This window comes from Somniosus microcephalus, chromosome 1 (assembly GCF_052327205.1).
Source record: "Somniosus microcephalus isolate GS21.2 chromosome 1, FLI_Smic_1.0, whole genome shotgun sequence".
NCBI lineage: Eukaryota > Metazoa > Chordata > Chondrichthyes > Squaliformes > Somniosidae > Somniosus > Somniosus microcephalus.
The window spans coordinates 108,359,280-108,379,319 of NC_140987.1; the positions used below are offsets into that span (position 1 = coordinate 108,359,280).

Here is a 20,040-nt window from a genome sequence, read left to right on the forward strand (position 1 = left end):
ACCAGGTAGCAGTACAAACTGGGAGAGTGGTGTGTCAAGGTTGCTTCCAGAAGACTAGAACCAAAAGAGGACAATTAAAATGCACTATATGGTGGCCACGGCACCACTAATAGGACACAAGACTTTTTAGTGCCCTGTTTGGACAAGGGACAGATCATTTCAAGGGACTTTTGGAAAGAGTGCCCAGACTTTATTTGAACACATTTACAGTAATGCCAAGTCTCGTGAATTTTAATGAAAATGCTCCCCAACTCGTGATCTTGCGATTCTACTCTGGTAAGTCATGATTTTTTGCTTTGATTGGCTGCTGGGGACACATGGGTTGGGGGATCAGGGGTTCTCAACGGGTGACGTGTTGTGTCGCCCTCTGAGAAGCGCTACATGCTGCAGGCAGAAGATGTCGATGTCTGGAGAGAAAGGTAAGGACGAGCCAAATCTAAGACTCCGGACCCGGTCTCCGTTTCCTGTTGGCTGCATTCACTGGCTACTATGCCGACTGTGTTGGGGCCGGAGCCCCCCTATACTTGGCCGCTGTCCTTGAGTACCTCTAACGGGATGGCTGCAGGAGCGGGAGGGGCGCCACGCGGCAGAATAAACTCGGCCATCTCTGATTGTACCAGGACTGAGGACGAGGACCTGGATGACGGCAGCATATCATATGGGGCTTGGGATGATGACCCAACCGTCGGAGGATGCTGAGGCATCAGTACCGGGAGCTCATCAACAGCGTTCAGCAGAATCGGGAGGATATGATCAGACCCAACAGTATTAAATTAACAAGCGTTTGAGGAAGCTAACAAACTGTGTTCCAATGTCTGACAGAAACGTGAGGCAGTCCTGGATGCCCAGTTTCTGGTGCTTGCAACAAACCTGGGTCAAGAGAAAGCTAATCAGTTACACACCGATATGGTGGTTTTTGATTTTGCAGTCTTTGCAGAGGAACTGTTAACATTCATGGATTTGAATCGACTGGAAACTGAAGGGAGTGATGATGACTATGAATCTGCAGGGTGGCTTCCTAATGATGCTTGGACCAAACTAGGAAATGAAACTGAAAAATATTCAAGCTCAAGCCTTTCATTATATGCTGGGATCTTTCAAGAGTGAACCTCCAGTTCCACGACCGAGAACTGAGAGACAAAAGAGGGTCCCAACTAAGGAAGAATGCAGATTAATGCTGTTGTATCTATGCTTTAATGTGTTCAATCAAGCATGTAGATACGTCGAATTAAATCAGAGTCAGGCAGACAGGCTTCTAACTGTGATCTTTACTTTATTGGTAAAATGGCTGACTGCTGCTTTCCCGGGTAATTCCCACAATGCAATGCACATTACATTACCATATTAACTGGTGTTAAACTCGCACATTACATTACCGTATTGACTGGTGTCAAACTCGCAATCAATACACGACATCCCCCTTTTCCTTGGAAACAAACTTGCAGTTTACAAACAGTTGCTTACAATAACACTGCATAACTTATTTGGTTTATAAACTTTTTACAAACTTGTGTCTTATCACACAAAATAATTCTTGGTTTAAACATTTAACATCACCCATGCAGTTCTCGCACAGTTTATGTTGTGACATAATCAGCCAGTCTTTGGGGTTTTCTTTTAACCCTTTGAGGTCTGGCTGTATTGGGTATGTCTGACATGTTGATGTCAGTGGGTATTGCCTGTGTCACAGTGGTATGTGTGTCAGGGTCTACTATACTGTCCTCAGTCCCTTGTGTTTCCTCCTGCTCATGGAGTGTCTCCTTTGGTCCATTGGTTCTGTATTTCTTCGCAAACGTAGTGTTTCTCGAGTAGCGTGCTCCTTCTGGAGATTCCACTGCTACTTGACTCCCTGTTTTACTCAAAACTTTGTGGGGTGTGGCATTAAAAGGAGTGGTGAACTTGTCCACTTTGTCCTGCCGTACCAGCACTGTGTTGCCAACTTCCACCTCTGAGTATTGTGTTCTCCGCTGTTCATCTGCGTACAGTTTGGACTTGCCTTTTTGTTCTGCGTCCTGGTCACGTACTTCCATGTCTGCGCGCGACTCTGTGATGTCTGGCAGCTTTCCTCTCATTTTCCGTTTAAAGAGCAGCTCTGCCGGGCTCTTTCCTGTCGTGGCATGTTCAATGCTCCTGTACACAGTCACATATTTTCTAAGTTCACGTTTCCAATCTAGTCCTTCTGACTGAGCAATTCTGATTCTCTTCATTAGCAATGGATTCTGGCGCTTGACTTCTCCGTTAGCCTGAGCCCATTTTGCTGTCGTTTTCAGGTGTTTGATCCCGTTGTTTTCACAATATTCTTTGAATAATTCAGATCTGAATTGGGGACCATTATCAGATTTGCAGGTGATTGGCAAACCATGACGGCTGAAGATTGACTAAACTATCAATAACCTTCTCTGTTGTTGTGGAGGTCATGATGTTGTATTCATAGTAGCGACTATAATAATCAACTACCACAAGAATGGAGTGGTTGGATGGCAAGGGTCCCAGTTAGTCTATAACTACATCCTGCCAGGGGCCCTCCGGTAATGGTGTTGGTCTCAACGGTTCAGGTGGGTCGGGTCTGGCTACTATCTGACAGCCGTGGCACGCTTTACAGTGTTTTTCAGCTGCCTTGTCCATGCCAGGCCACCAAACCTTGGTTCTGAGATGTTGCTTTGTTCCAACTATTCCCAAGTGTCCTTCATGTGCTAACACCAGGGCTCATGCGTGTAACACTGTGGGTAGCACGATGTGTGTTCCCCGAAGAACTAGGTACCCCACTACACACAGCTCGTTTGTAATTGCTGCATAAGCTTTACAGTTCTCAAAACGTCCGTTTGTGATTGCCTTCCGTACCTCAATCAGCTCTGGGTCGGTAGCAGAGGCTTCTTCCACCTCTCTAGTAGTAAGTGCTTTTGGTGTCGCACTCACAGCTACAAATCTCACACATTCATCTGAGCCATGAGAATGTCTCTCCTGTTTTGCTGTCTCCCCCAGCAATCGTGACAGTGGGTCTGCAATGTTTTGCTTGCCTGGAATGTGTATCACCTTAAAATCATACGGCTGTAATCTTGAGTACCCATCTCTCTATACGGGTACAGGGTTTAGAGTGTGGGCTGTATATCACTTGTAATGGCTTATGGTCAGTTACCAAGTTAAATTTTCGGCCATACACATATGGATGCAGCCTCTCACAAGCCCATACAAGAGCTAAGGCCTCTCTCTCTCTTTGAGAGTATTTCCTCTCACAGTCTGTTAAACTACGACTTACATATCATATTGGCACCTCTTGTCCCTGTTGGTCCTGAACTAGTACTGCGCCTAAACCTACAGGACTGGCATCTGCTATCACCTTGGTTGGTGCGTCCTTATCAAAATATGCTAAAGTGCCGGCTCTGGCCAACTCTTCCTTGAGTGCACTGAATGACTGACTGTCTCTGTCTCTGTTGTGATCCAAATTTAAATGGTGTGTCTTTTCTCGTCAGGCGTCGCAGTGGCTCTGATAGTGTTGCAAACTGCAGGATGAATCTGCTACTGTACCCAACGAGTCCCAAGAAACTCCTCACCTCTGTAGCATTCTCTGGTTCCCGAGCTTCTGCCACCGCTCGCACTCTCTCTGCTGTTGGTCCAATGCCCTTTTCAGACAACAGGATTCCCATGAAAATCAATCGGTCCATGTTGAATTGGCACTTCTCTGAGTTTAGTGTCAGTCCACTTTCCATTAGTCTGGTCATGACCGTGCAGGCATCTGTCATGCGTGTCCTGGTTGCGTGCATGCACGATAATGTCGTCTGAGATGTTTTCAGCACCCTCTATTCCAGCTAAGGCATTAGCCATCTCGTGCTGATATTGCTCACTAGCTGAAGATACACCGAATATCAGCCTCTTGTACTTGTATACTCCATTATGTACTGCAAATGTTGTGATTTCTCGTGACTCGGGTCAGTTCTAGCTGGTGATAACCCCATTTCAGGTCTAGTTTACTAAACACCGTCGAGCCGTTCATACCTTGGAGTATCTCATCAACGGTGGGGATTGGATATTGTTCCCTCACTATTGCCTGGTTTGCTCATCTCATGTCTAGGCATAACCTTACATCTATATCCGCTTTTGGTACAATAACCACAGGATTTACCCATGGGGTGGGACCAGTTACAGGTTCAATAATGTCCATGTCCCTCAATTGTTTTATTTTGGCCTCTACTGCCCCCCTTAAGTTGAATGGTATACACCTGAGTGGCTGGGCCACAGGCTTCACTTGTGGGTCGATATACAAACTGATCTGTTTTGTGTTCAGCCTTCCTACTCCCTGGAACACCTTTGGATACTGCTGTTCTAGTAGCTGTCTTACATCTACCACAGCTGAGACATCTGCGCCTATTTTTAAAACTCCCAGTTTCATGGCTGTCTCCCTTCCTAGCAACGGTTCTCCATGGCCTTTAACCACAATGAACTCCGCCTGCTCAGTTCTCTTACCTATTGTAATCCCACATGTGAATACACCTTTAACTGACAGTGGTCGGCTAGAAGCATAAGAGAATAACTTTCTCTCTGTCTTAGGACATGTGACTGACACTTAATGTGTTCTGACTTTAATCCTTCCCATGTATTCTCATCTATCACATTACTAGTTGCACCCGAATCAATTAACATTCTCAGGTTTACTCCCCGCACACAAAAGGTAAGACTCTGTCACGTTATTTCCAGTAACAGCAAATGCAAAGTCATTTTGTTCCTCTACATTGTTCACACTGTGTTTCTTTGTACCCTTTGTGTGGCATACTTTGGAGAAATGATCCTTTCCCTTGCACTTATGACACGTTTGTCCGCGTGCTGGGCATTTCGGATCTCTGCCCATGTGGTCTGTGTGTCCACATCTGTAACATTTCCTTTCGTTCCTATCGCCATTTCCTTTTGGTTTCACTGTCGAGCTTTTCGCATAATACCTTCTTTTCTGTGTAACACGACGAACAGTATCTGTCTCCGCCTTCACTGTACATGACATGGCTGACATCTGCTCCTCGACGTTTTCACATTGTGAGACCAATTGTAACATGCGGGCGAGCGTTAGACCATGCCCTTCCTCTAGCAATTTCCTCCGCATATAGGCTGACGTGCACCTACTCGGGATAGCGTCTCTTATTTGATTATCCGCAGCCCCCCCCCCCCCAAAAGCACAGTCTTCAGCAGCCTGCCGCAAGCGAGTAGCAAATTGTTGCACAGTCTCACCTGCCTTCTGGGACAACTTATGAAAAGTCTGTCTAGCAAATGCTGCGTTGACCTGGGGCACGAAGTAGTGATTCAAAGCACTAACCGCTGCCATGTAGTCTGCTGGTTCTCCTGTGTCCGGTAGAGTCGAAAAGATATCCTGGACATCTGGTCCTGCTAGGTGTAGAAGTAGAGCTCTTCTCCTCTGCTTTGTGGCAGCTGTAGAGGTATCGTCGATAATGAGTCCTTTCCCGTCGGCATAAAGCTCAAAAGACGTTAACCACCTCGTCCATCTTGGACCCAACGTGGCTGGCTCGGCGAAACATGCAAAATTTTGAATGCCGGTCTTCTCCATCCTAGCTAACTAAAATTTGGGCAACTACTTATCTAAAATGATTCCTGTTTGTTATCCTCATCGCCAATGTTGTATCTATGCTTTAATGCATTCAATCAAGCATGTAGATACGTCGAATTAAATCAGAGTCAGGCAGACAGGCTTCTAACAGTGATCTTTACTTTATTGGTAAAATGGCTGACTGCCCCTTTCCTGGGTAATTCCCATAAGGCAATGCACATTACATTACCATATTAACTGGTGTCAAACTCGCAATCAATACACGACAAATGCCTACACAACAGAAGAAAATAGATGAATCTCACCAAAAAGGAAGTAGAGAGGATCTTGGGACTATTGCAGGAGTACTTCAACTCTGACCCTGAAACACCAATCAATTTCTTTGACTTTGTAATTGATCCACGTTCTTACTCACTGATTGTTGAGAACATATTCCATGTCTCCCTCATTTGTGAGGGATGGATTTGCTGCCATTGAGTAGTTTGTCTTGGTCAAGGCCATCATTGAGCCAGTAAATGAATGTATGGATAAAGAAATGGCACAACAACAAAGGCAACAGACCAATTGGTAGATACTAAGTGTACCTCATCTTCTTGTTAAACCTATCACAGGTGAGGGAGTCGCCAAGTTTTACTCGCAACAGGTGAATAAGAAGGTACTTTGTTGCTGTCAGATGACCGTGAACATGTTTTAGGGGAGGAAATGAGAATCCAGTTTGTGTGAATTTTGAGCTGGATGTGAATACGCTTTTTAAAATAAAATGATCCTACTGCAGATGGGTTTGTAAGATCGGGCTTTCAATCATTAGGTGAGGCACGGAAGCATTTTAGCAGAGGGAAGAGGAGTGATTGACGCATGTTTAACTTACTTTTATTAGCTACATTTTTTGAAGTCCAATATTGCATCAGGAGTGGATTTATGGTTTTAGTCTTGTTTGCTGCTGATAAATTAATATAAACCTTAACATTAAAAAGTGTGGAAAATTGGAGCTTACTTTTGAAAATCAGAATTCTGGCATCCGGTTTACATTTTTAGAAATGTTGAGGCACCTCACTTTCTACAGGCCAACCCAATTAGTGCATCTGTCTGTTGAAGAATTCAATCCGCCTGGGGCCAACAAAGGTTGCCTCTTGTATTGGATGGTAGAGCAAGTGTGGCCAGCTGAAGGCACGGCCGTCAATAGTGGAGCGATTTAAAATCAGGGAGGTGCAAATTGGAGGAGCGCAGAGATCTCCGAGGGTTGTAGGGCTGGAGGAGGCTATGTTCCGGAAAGAGCACCGGTCAAAAGCAGAGTGAGGCCGGCCTGCGTGTGACGTGACAGCGGGGCCACCGATCCACCTACTCCTGCTCCTATTTCTTATGTTCTTATGTCAGTAATCGGTTAGTGACAGCCAAATGCACTTCCTGTCTGGGGGCAAAGGTCAGCAAGGGGTTAGGTCGGGGGGAAAATAGCAACTCATGATTTCTTACCAAATCTCATGATTTTTAAGAGTTTGTCTCATGATTTATGAGACCGTGGGGTTGGCATTCCTGCATTTGAAAAACAACATATATAACTTGAATAAAAACACAAAATGCTGGAAACACTCAACAGGTCAGGCAGCATCTGTGAAGAGAGAAACCGAGTTAACATTTCAAGTCAATGACCTTTCATCAGAACTCCATGGCCCAGATTTTGCAGTCAGCGGTGAAGGAATGGCGCTCGCTGCTGACCTCAAAAACAAAAACGCTGCCCACGAAGATTTATCGGGCTCGAGAGCATGGATTTCCTCTTTTCCAACTTCAGTTTCAACTTTGCGCTTTCTGCAGGGAATCTGTGGCATCCAGCAACAGGGCAGGCATAAGGCAGGCTGATCAGGGAATATAAATCACATTTAAATCATTGTAGAGAAAGTGAAATAAAGATTGAGACATGCACATGAGTTGAGGGAGAAATGTAAATATCAGAACAAAAACTTAATTTTTTAAAAATGTTATTACAAATCTGCAATTTTTAAATGTTCTTCTGAGGAAATGAGACTCCACACGTAAAATTAGTTTTTCAGGGCCAGAGAGGTTATTCAGCAGTAATTATGACTTGCTACTTTATTAAAAACTCAGTTACTCCTGATTGAACAAGGTTTAACTTATCATTGCTTCCTACAGCGGGAATAGTGTGTAAACAGTTGAATTTCATGACAAATCAGTGATTTCTAAATGATTCCATCAACGATGACTGGAACAGCGCACCCTGTAGAGGAACAGGGCATCACTGACGGCAACTTCCAGATTTCTGCGTTTAACTGCACATGTGCAAACGACAGAAGTTGCTGTCCGTTTTACACTGTAATAATGAGCGCTGACAGCCTCACCGTTGTTACTACCACAAGTTCTGGGCCTATACCTTAATGCTCAGTTCCTTTTAAAGAGGAGCCAACTCTCAAAATCAGGAATCTGAGATACAGTATACTGTAAAGCTAAAGGAATCACTCATCTGTTGATTACAGGGCAAACTCTTAAATAAAAAAGACATGCTACCCTTTTTCAATTCATAGTAGATTTATACATTTTCATTATACCTTTAGTAGCTTCCTAAAAGATCATTGGTCACGCAGTAATGTCATATTACTCATACAGAAACCCTTCTAAACCATATGAGGGTTGTATGTCTTTCATGCTGTTTCTTTTCATCTGTTTGATAAAACACTTGTTCAAACCAATGAAACACTTTTTCAAATGTTATTTTGATGTGCGGGTAAACAAACTTTTCGCTTGATATTCCTTCTGCATCAACCTCTCATGAACTTGTTAAACAAGTTTCATTAGGTTGCTGGTTACAGCAAGTACATTTATTATTTCCTTTTATGAGTCTCTAAAAAGAAAGAGAAATTAAATGTAGGCGTATTTGAATTTATTCAGAAATCAAAGAGCCAAATATTTGTTTTTAATTAAAACCAGCAATGAAGATAATTTCTAAACTTTATTTCAAAACATAAATTTTGGGCAACGTAGAATTCAACAACATTCCTAAGATTCTAGCTTCTACTTTCTTTTAAAAAAAAAAGCTGCCTTTGAAACATAAATCTAAGTTTAAATAGCCTAATAAGGGCATGGTGTTCTATCAAGGAAGTAAAACACTAATTTGTACCAGACGGTATAGAAACAAGCCTGAGGGGGTCTTAACTTTTAGTGACCTGGAATGAGAACTACCAATCCGTACAGCTGCTCCTGATAACAAGAATCTGCTAGGGGGGTCAAAAGAACGATTTTCAAATCACACTGAAATTCATTAAGCATTTCCTATTTAACCAAAATGAAAAGCTACAAAATACATTATGCCTTTCTTCTGACATGTTTTTTTTTTTAGCTCAATCATTTTAACGTGAGCTGTACAAGTTTCACTTTTAGAGCAACACACACACTACTGGGCAGTTTGTCTCCCAAAAGCTACAGGCCTTATCTGAAGTGCAGACAGATACTTTTCTGCACATAACAAACCTGTTTTACCGGAAATTTTTCAATTATAAAAATATATAATTTTACCTTTCTAAAGACTTTCTTATGCACCAAGAACAGCACCTATAATTTTCTCACTGAATTAAGTTGTTTGCTACACCTCTATTAGCTTCTTCATTTTTACCTTTTGCAGAATTGATTTTTCCACCAGTCTAGATCATACTTGTAAAGGCTTTACAGTGAATCTTTCAGAATTTTGGCCCTTGCCCACACACAGGTGGGTGATAATCGTTGAAGTATCATGCACCAAGGTATAAAGATATCTCCGTGAGGAGGTACAAAACACATTCTGTGGCCAGACAGAGGAGCAGCACAGTAGATACTTCCCTGGTTTAGGGCTGACCAGCAACTTGCATTTATATAGTACCTTTTTAACGTAGCAAAATGTCCCAATGCACTTCACAGGCACATTAACAAACAAAACAGATACAAGACCACATTTTAAAATTATTTAAGTTCTAAATTGAAGAAAATATTGTTCGCTTCATAACATTTTAAAAGCTTGCTGTTTTGAGATCACTAAAGAAGTCTTATCCGTCTGGTAATATGCTGAAAGCAATGATTTGATAATTTTGTTCGGAAGTAAATATTGATAGTGATGAAAACATTCGGTTTGCAAGGTTTTCGCTGACGCGCATGCGCAGAACTCTGTTCTTGCTACGCATTGCACCGGGCCCTCCTAGTTGCCGTTCTCCAAAAGCGTGGTCTGAGAGCCCAGTACCTGAAATGCAGCCATGCCGGTAGCAATGGGGCGGGCGAGGGTGGGGAAGAAGAGGGGTGTGGGAGCAGAGCACGGGCCATTGGGGGTGGGGAAGGGAGGGGAAAGCGGGAGCCCGGAGTGGGGTGGGAGAAATCAGGATGTCAACCTTCTGCACATGCCGGACCATCCGATGAAATTGCACTCCGCGCATGCTAAAAAGCTACAACTCGACTAGTGACATCACTTGCAATGATATCACCCTCGGCTGTTCTCATTGAATGAAATGCACCTCACTTAAACCAACCTTGCAGCTCAAATTATATAAAAGTCAGTGCTGTGGATTTGCAAATTTAGCCTCCGAGAAATGGACACCGCACCCCACATGATCTTGCCGTATCCATTCATGGGGTTATACATTTGAAAGGGCCCATAAGTCAATTTCTGGATTGGCCAGACGTGGAAGGTTTTCAGAGTCAGAGGGTGGGAGGTTGCTCAATATAGAGGCCTCACTTCCCCAGCAGACATGAGTTTTGTGGGACTTTTTACAGATCAGGCTGATAATGTGCCATGCGTGACTCCAGGTTCACAATGACTGGCACAAATTGGTGCCAGGCAGCCTTCTATAGAGTGAGGCCTGGCTTGTCAGACTGGTCAGTCCTCTTGGCTACTTCATTCACTTGCTGGTCTGTTTGGTCAGCCCTAAACCAGGGAAGTATCTACTGTGCTGCTCCTCTGTCTGGCCACAGAATGTGTTTTGTGCCTCCTCACTGAGTTCTCTTCATACCTTGGTGCATGATACTTCAACGATTATCATCCACCTCCGTGTGGGCAAGGGCCAAAATTCTGAGATTCACTGTAAAGCCTTTACAATGTCAGCAGTCATCTCTTGACGAGGTGCACTGAAGAGCAGCGTAATCTTATGATGCACAAGTCAGTTAGTTGTCCTTTGCTTACCTCAGGTGCTGAATGCTTAAAGAAAGAAACATCTGAGCAGCCCAGTGCCTCCAGAAGGACCCTTCCTGCACCTAATCCACCCATTCTGTCATGGCATCTTGTTTACTCAAGCAACAGCTTAGACACCCATTCAGGGAAGCGCTGCTGCTGATACAGAGCAGATATTACTGAGTGGCTCCATGAACAGGAGGAGCTGGTAGGTAACGTTTGAGGAGACCTCTGTTTCTCTCCAGAGGTGACATAAGCAAGAGGCCTCAGCTGAGGATTCCAAAACCAAGATCTCTGGCCTCGGCTGTTAAAAATCAATGATTCAGGAGCAATGGTCTCACATGCAGGCAGTGGAGACAGTTTCTTCTCGTGATGTTGATGATGGGACAGTTGGAAGAGTCCAGAATCCATATCTGCAATGCAATGAAGGAGGCAGGACTGAAGTGAGGAAGACCCAGGTGACTGTGGCAGTCCAGGAGATCATTGTAGCCACCAGCCAGACATGAGGGTATAAGAGCTGTTGTCACTTCTGTAGAGGCAGCAGTTACTGCTTCCATAGATGGTAGTCTTAAAAGTAGCCGTGACTACTCAAAAGCTGCAGTTTCAACATAGTAAACGTTAACGCTAAGTGTTCTCTGAACACGGTAGTTTTAGCGCTGTGCACTCTCTGAACTTGGTAGTGTTAGTGCTGTGGTTCTTTGAACTCAGTAGTGATAGCGCTGTCTGTTCTCTGTAGTGTTGTCGCTGTGCATTCTCAGAACTCTGTAATGTTGGCACTGTGCATTCTCTGAACTGGTAGTGTTGATGTTGTGCCGTCCCTGAACTTGGTAGTGTTGGTGCTGTGCGTTCTCTGAACTCTGTAGCCTTCCTGACAATGACTGGATTAAATTACACATTGCAGAGAATTTTAATTACTCTGCAGAAGACTAGATTCAAACTAGATGGAATTGCACATTCCAGACAAAGTGTTGGGTGAATATTGTCCCCTCAGATCTTGACAGTGAGAAAAAGAAGTCTACTGGTCCCAACACACTGGTGGAAATAAATGCAGCAATTTGTTCACTCCTCCTTTGAAGAGCCTGTGTGGCCTAAGGGAATTCAACTACAAACAAGAAAGCTGTTAACTGCTGTCGTTTTCTGATTATACACAAATAATTATTAGTTTGATGCTGCACTAAGAATGTTTGTTTCACAGAATCCACAGAATCACAGAATCCCCCACAGTGCAGATAGAGGCCATTTCGGCCCATCGAGCCTGCACCGACACATATCCCCGTAACCCCACGTATTTAATCCCCTAACACAAAGGGTCAATTTATCACAGCCAAATCAACCTAACCCGCACATCTTTGGACTGTGGGAGGAAACCGGAGCACCCGGAGGAAACCCACGCAGACACAGAGAGAATGTGCAAACTCCACACAGACGGTCGCCCGAGGCCGGATTTGAACCTGGGTCCCTGGCGCTGTGAGGCAACAGTGCTAACCACTATGCCACCGTTATGATGAACAAGGGAGATTGCATTCAACTCACTTGTAGCAATAGAATAAAACTCATTCTAAAAGTTTAATACTGTGCAAAAATAAATATTGAGGCAGTATTGTTCCCATTACACTTGCATTATGAAAATACTGTTTCAGGAAAAATTGTGAGCTCAAATTGTGGTGCAGCAATCATGCCTTCCAGCAGGTTTTTATGACCTGCAAAGTTGGTGCACGTTGATGCTCAAACTATAGTATTATTAATCCAGAGTCCGTACCTGATTCTGAAGCAAAGGAGTATGCGGCCTCACTCTGCTGCCCCCTGGAGTCAGGTCAGTCCCTGATTAGATATTAAAACTCCTATTTCAGTGCCTGTTTTCCTTATGCTGTGGCACTTTTTTAATGTTAAAGATGCTGTATAAACGTAAGCTATTTTTGTAATTATTTGTGTAGATTTCTCAGTTAGATATTGGGTTATCGTTTATTTTAATTTTGGATTGTCCATTTTTTGTCAACCTCATGTAGTCTAGCACAGCTGATCAAATCAAATCAAATCAACTTTTATTGTCATTGTTAGTGCACAAGTGCAGTACAACGAAATGTAGGCTTGCGGCTCCCGAGAGTGTACATTTGGATTAAGACATTTAAACATTCAACATACATTTGGCTTTGTGGTAAACCACTGTTTGTATTCCACTGTGTACATGCCTGTACATGTCTCGGCTGACTCCTCCCATGAGTCCAGGTATAAAGGTGACTGCTCCACAGTCCCTCTGTATTCTGGACCGGTCGACCACTCGAGGCACACCTTCATTCTCTTGTTAATAAAAGCCTGTTAATTACTCGCTTAATCTCAGTCTTTTGAGTTATTGATAGCGTATCAATTTTATTAACAAGATTTTTATAATGGAGAAGATCCTCACACCAGCATGCCTGGACTTAGATCATCGGGAGGCGGACTCATCCACCAAGTTTACTCACTGGCTTGGGTGTTTTGAAAAATTTCTGATCGCCTCCGCTGAAACGGTCAAATCGGACGAGGACAAACTGGACGTCCTGACCTCCAAAGTGAACCACCGAGTGTACTCGGTCATCCAGGACGCGACCTCGTACGCGGATGCTATCAAGCTCCTCAAGGACCAGTACACCCGCCCAGTGAATGAGGTGTACGCTAGGCACCTCCTGGGGAGTCGTCAACAACAACCTGGGGAATCGACCGCGGAATACCTTCAGGCACTGTCTGTGCTTGGCCGGGCCTGTGGTTGTAAGGATGTAAAGGCCGCCGTGTACACCGAGGAACTTATCCGGGACGCTTTTGTAGCGGGCCACAGGTCCAATTACACCCGACAGCGACTGTTGGAGCAGAGTGACCTCGATCTCAACAAGGCCTCTGAACTCGCACTATCATTGGACGCAGCCTACCGGGGCATGGACGCCTACTCCTCTGCACCGTGGACGCCGCGGGGAACGACAGCCTGGGACACGGTAGGACCGTCTCATAGCGCCGTGCCACCCCAGCCACATCCCAGCAACGGCCCAACTACCGCAGCAGTGTCCCAAGGCCAGACAGCAGTGCCCCAAGGCCAGAAATGTTACTTCTGTGGCCAGGCCAAACACTCCAGAGCGCGCTGCCCGGCGAAAAATGCGATCTGCTCAGGCTGCGGGAAGAAAGGACACTACGCCAGCGTCTGCAGGGCCAAAGCCACCCCGAACCCCAGCAGCGCCGCGTGTGGGCCGTGCGGGCCGCCATCTTGGGCCTCCCCAGCCATGTGCGAACCACTGGAACAGCAGCCATTTTGGACGCCTCCAGCCACATGGGGATCATGAATGCCGCCATCTTGGACGACAGCCGGGATGCAGCAGGCCCCCAACACCGCCTCACCTGCTACCCGCAGCGACACACCGACCCCTACGCTGGCCTCCGTTATGCTGGACCAAGCGAGACCGCACCAGCTGGCCCGGTCCACAATGGACATTAAGGTAAATGGTCACGAAACAATCTGCCTTTTTGACTCTGGGAGCACGGAGAGCTTCATCCACCCCGACACGGTGCGGCGTTGCTCTCTACCAGTCTTGCCTGCGCACCAGCGGATTTCTATGGCCTCCGAGTCCCAGTCGGCGGACATTGGCGGCTACTGCGTGGTGACACTCGCAGTAGACGGGACTGTGTACGATAATTTTAAACTTCTGGTCCTGCCCCACCTCTGCGCTGCCGTTCTACTGGGGTTAGATTTTCAGTGCCACCTTTAAAAGTGTTACGATGGCGTATGGTGGACCCCTCCCCCCACTCAGTCCGCAGCCAGCAGCTTCCAAATTGCCCGCCGCGCACCAGGTGCAACCTCTCCACACTCAGAGCCACCCCCCCCCCCACTGTTTGCTAACCTCACCCCCGAGTGTAAGCCCATCGCCACAAAGAGCAGGCGATACAGTGCCGGGGACAGGGTTTTCATTAAAACCGAAGTGGAGCGGCTCCTGAAGGAGGGGATTATTGAGGGCAGCACCAGCCCCTGGCGAGCCCAGGTTGTGGTCGTTAAGACCGGCGAGAAGCAGCGCCTGGTCATCGACTACAGCCAGACAATAAATCGCTACACCCTGCAGGACGCTTACCCACTCCCCCGTATAGCTGATATGGTCAACCAGATCGCGCAGTACCGCGTCTTCTCGACCATTGACCTGAAATCAGCGTACCACCAGCTCCCTATCTGCCCTGAGGACCGCCAGTATACTGCCTTTGAGGCAAACGGCCGCCTCTATCACTTCCTTAGTGTTCCCTTTGGCGTCACCAACGGGGTCTCCGTCTTCCAAAGGGAGATGGACCGGATGGTCGATCAAAATGCGTTGCAGGCCACCTTCCCATATCTGGACAATGTGACCATCGGCGGCCATGACTTGCAGGACCATGAGGCAAACCTCGAAAAATTCCTCTGCACCGCCAAACTCCTCAACCTGACGTATAACAAGGAGAAGTGCATATTCCACACAAACCGCCTCGCCATCCTTGGCTGTGTTGTGGAACACGGAGTCACCGGTCCCGACCCCGACCGGATGCGTCCCCTTATGGAACTCCCACTGCCCCACTGCCTCAAGGCCCTGAAGAGGTGCCTAGGGTTTTTCTCTTATTACGCCCAGTGGGTCCCCTACTATGCGGACAAGGCCCGTCCGCTGATCAAGTCCACCTCTTTTCCCGTGACGGCAGAGGCCCGCTTAGCCTTCCACCGTATCAAGGAAGACATTGCCAAAGCCACCATGCACGCAGTGGACGAATCCATCCCCTTCCAGGTGGAAAGTGATGCGTCCGACTTTGCCCTGGCCGCTACCCTTAATCAGGCGGGGTGATCGTGGCCTTCTTTTCACGAACCCTCCAGGGCCCGGAGACCAGACACTCCGCTGTTGAGAAGGAGGCCCAGGCTATTGTGGAGGCTGTGCGTCATTGGAGGCACTACCTGGCCGGAAAACGATTTACCCTGCTCACTGACCAGCGTTCAGTTGCTTTTATGTTTAACAACAAGCAGAGGGGCAAAGTCAAAAACAACAAGATCTTGAGGTGGAGAATCGAACTTTCCACCTACAATTACGAGATCTTGTACCGGCCCGGGAAGCTCAATGAACCCCTGGATGCTCTATCGCGTGGCACCTGCGCCAGCGCGCAGATCGGTAGACCGGGCCCTCCACAATGACCTCTGCCACCCGGGGTTCACCAGGTTCTTCCACTTCATCAAGGCCCGCAACCTGCCTTACTCCATTGAGGAGGTCAGGACCATGACCAGGAACTGCCAAGTCTGCGCTGAGTGCAATCCGCACTTTTATAGACCAGACAGGGCTCACCTGATAAAAGCCACTCGCCCCTTCGAGCGCCTGAGCGTTGATTTTAAAGGGCCTCTCCCCTCCTCCGACCGCAATGTGTACTTCCTCAACATTATTGATGAGTACTCCCGTTTCCCGTTCGTCATCCCCTGCCCGGACATGACCAGTGCCACGGTCATTAAATGTCTGAACGACCTCTTCACCCTGTTCGGTTTCCCCAGCTATATCCATAGCGACCGGGGCTCATCGTTTATGAGCGACGAACTCCGCCAGTACCTGCTCGCTCGGGGTATTGCCACAAGCAGGACCACCAGTTACAACCCCCGGGGGAATGGACAGGTGGAAAGAGTGAATGCGACAGTTTGGAAGGCCGCCCTGCTAGCCTTAAAGTCTAGGGGCCTTCCGACCTCCCGCTGGCAGGATGTGCTCCCCGATGCGCTCCACTCTATTCGGTCACTGCTCTGCACTGCCACTAACGCCACCCCTCATGAGAAAATGTTTGTCTTCCCAAGGAAGTCCACATCGGGGACATCGCTACCGCCATGGCTGACGTCCCCAGGGCCGGTCCTACTGAGAAGACACGCGAGGACCCATAAAACGGACCCCCTGGTCAAAAGGTTCGACCTCCTCCACGCCAACCCCCAGTATGCTTACATTGCGTACCTGGACGGGCGGGAGGACACAGTCTCCATACGAGACCTCGCACCCTCGGGGGCCGCAGTAACCCACTACCACCCCCACCACCCCCCCCCCCCCCCCCCAACGACCCGATATCCAGCCCCAGCAGACGGCGGGCCTGGGCCCGGCGACCCGCTCGACACCTACGAGGACTACACACTAGTGCCCCAGCCTACGTGGGACTCGACGCCGGAAGCTTCACTACCCCTGCCGTCGCCACGTCGATCACAGTGGCAGACAAGACCTCCGGAGAGACTCCAATACACTAACTTTTAATACACTTCACCCCGCCGGACTCATTTTTAAACAAGGGGTGAATGTGGTAAACCACTGTTTGTATTCCACTGTGTACATGCCTGTACATGTCTCGGCTGACTCCTCCCACGAGTCCAGGTATAAAGGTGACTGCTCCACAGTCCCTCTGTATTCTGGACTGGTCGACCACTCGAGGCACACCTTCATTCTCTTGTTAATAAAAGCCTGTTAATTACTTGCTTAATCTCAGTCTTTTGAGTTATTGATAGCGCATCAGGCTTGTAATACATTAACATAACCATAATAAAGTGCATTGGCAGATGTGCAGGCTTTAGAGTTTATTTGTGGAGTTCAGTAGGATGACAGCCCTGGGAAAGAAGCTGTTCCTAAATCTGGTCGTACGGGTGCGAATGCATCTGTAGCATCTCCCAGATGGCAGGAGAGCGAACAGACTGTGGCTGGGGTGGGTAGGGTCTTTGATGATGGACCGTGACCTCCGTAAACAGCGTTTCTGGTAGGGTCATTAGTGTGTTGTCAACCCCCATATTTTGGAGGATACAAATAGAAACATTAAAGGAACTGTGCCAAGAATTAACATTTTTGTTGCATTGGCAGCTTCAAGTCTGATCAACACTGGGACCAACACTTGCACAACTTTCAATTGTTATTATAATAGCGGTGCACCAATCGAGATTTGTTGCCATACTTGTGGCAGAATTGCCCCATACTTCAATTTAAAAACATTACTAGAATTAACCATGTAGAAAAAGCTAAAAGTAAAATTCTTTATAATTTAACCTGGTTATTTCTAACATTGCCTCTTGCAATAGTTCTGATCTGATCAATGCTGTTGTGTCATCAAAAACAGTCCCAAAATAAATCAATTTTATAATTCTTTATTGGTGGAGACGCATTCAAAGAAGTGATAACCTGCCACTGTCAAAATATTGATGTAAGAAGACTGGATATCTTATAGGCCTACCTTAAAATATACAATAATTACATAATTGCCATCTTAAAAAATGATACACGATGTACAGTGTCTCAGTGACTTTAGTGTTGATTAGAACCACGTGGTCCTATATTTCTAAACATGCTGCCAGTATGGATTATTCCAATTTCTCAAATAAGAAGCCTTGCCTTATGGAAGATATTCCTGGTATTAATTACTAGAATTTATGGGCTGGAAGGAAAGAATAGAGGGATACTGTCAGTATAAAGTTCATGACAGATAGAGAATATAGAACTGGTTACTGAGTGTGAGGGTTAAGCAGTTGGATGATCTGTTCACGTAAAAAATTTCAATTTACCAGATTTAAGTAGCCAGAAAGTAACATTTTTCATAGCCTCCGTATCTCTTCACCCCCCCTCCCCCCCACCCAACCCTTGACACCCTTGGTCTCGCTGAATCATCTCTTCCCTAGTTTTTTTTTGCCAGTTATCCTCTGGTTACCAACCCTCCAGCTAGTGGAAACAGAGTACTGTAGTTAGTTTCTTCCTATCAAATCACCTCATAATTTTGAACACCTCTATTAAATCTCTCCTTAAACTTCTCTGCTCTAAGGAGAACAATCTCAGTTTCTCTAATCTCTCCACATAACTTAATTACTACATCCCTGATGCATTCTGTTAAATCACCTCTGCACCCTTGCCGCACCCTTGCCAAAGCCTTGACATCTTTTCTAAAGTGTGATGCCCAGAATTAGACACAATACTCTAACTGATACCTAACCAGTGATTTATAAAGGTTTATACTATCACTTCCTTGCTTTTGTACTCTACGCCTCTATTTATAAAGCCAAGGATCCCATATGCTTTCTTCACAGCCTTCTCAACTTGTCCTGTCACCTTCAAAGGTTTGTTTATGTGAACCCTCCAGTCTCTCTGTTCCTGCACCGCCTTTAGAATTGTACCATGTAGTGTTCTGTGCTCTAGTATCAAAACTGAAATGAGTATTTGTGGAAGTCAGTCGTTAAAAGTAAATTGTTTCCATACTTAGTCACACTGTTGGCAAGCAAGTGAAACTTTAGACACAAAATCAGATGACTTGCAGAACTGAATGTAACCTTATTCCAAATTCTGCATGTGGCCTAATATTGACCAAAACATTTTTGATGAATAGAAATCTATGTGTTGAGATAATCAGGCACCATAAGGCTATACTTTAATCCTTTTATGTGGGATCAATAGAGTTCAGCTTAGTAATTTTTTTTAAACTGTATTGCTAGTGTGATGAAATAGTGAAGCGAGCTGAATGTAAGTTTATGAACAGAAGAAGTCCCCAAAAAATCTAATTTTGATCAATCTCATTTGCTACCTTGTTATATTTCTCTATCCTTCATCTCTGTAGGTCTTGTATTGTGGACCTTTGCATTGTATTATTCATTTTAGGCTGCTTTTATATTGTATTGGCCCGGAATTTACAGTTTGAGGCGTACCTCCGGAGTATGCCTCCGACCCGCTAAAATTATATGCACTTACCTTCAGGCTCCAGGCTGCGGAGATTTTGGGCCCTGGGCCTGCAGGCATACGCCTGCGTAAAGGCCCACAGATCCCAGGACAGCAGGCGGGTTCGGAAGCATCCCTGGGATCACGTGGGCCAGGTCGGCCAATCAGAAAGGAGGATTCCTAATATGCTTATGGGGATTCCATTTACAAACTGTATCCCTATTAGCATATTACGGATCCCCAAATAATTAAATAATTTAGACAACTACAATAAAAATAAATGTTCTCATTTTCAAATTTAATTAAAAGTCCCTTCAATAAAGCAAATACAATAAAAAAAAAAAATTTTTTGAAAAATAATTTTAAACATTTTAATCTGGGCCAAAATTTGCCTAAACTAATTTTAAGTGTGCATAATTTTTAATTTTTTAATTTAAGGTTTATATTAACCCTTACCCTGGTGAAAGCAGGCCCTACGCCTGCTTTTACCAGGTGTAAGGATTTTGTGGGCATTTGCTGGGCAGTATTTGGGCAACTAGCCCAACTCTGCGCCAGCGAAAGTGATTTTCTTGTCGGTGTGGTAGATCTGTCGAGGTGAAACTTGACTTATCACAAGTTCTGGGTTTTCTTGTATGCACAGCGCATGCGGGAACTCGGAACTTGTGGGGCCTTTCTGAAGGCTTATGAAA

General features: G+C 45.8%; 1 protein-coding gene and 1 pseudogene across 2 annotated transcripts in view; both read left to right on the plus strand.

Moving 5' to 3' along the window:
* ror2 (receptor tyrosine kinase-like orphan receptor 2) overlaps positions 1 to 20,040 on the plus strand; it is a 450,069-nt gene that overhangs the window by 180,079 nt on the left and 249,950 nt on the right. The gene's annotated exons all lie outside the window — the stretch shown is intronic.
* On the plus strand, positions 317 to 1,348 carry LOC147124283 (non-structural maintenance of chromosomes element 4 homolog A-like; annotated as a pseudogene).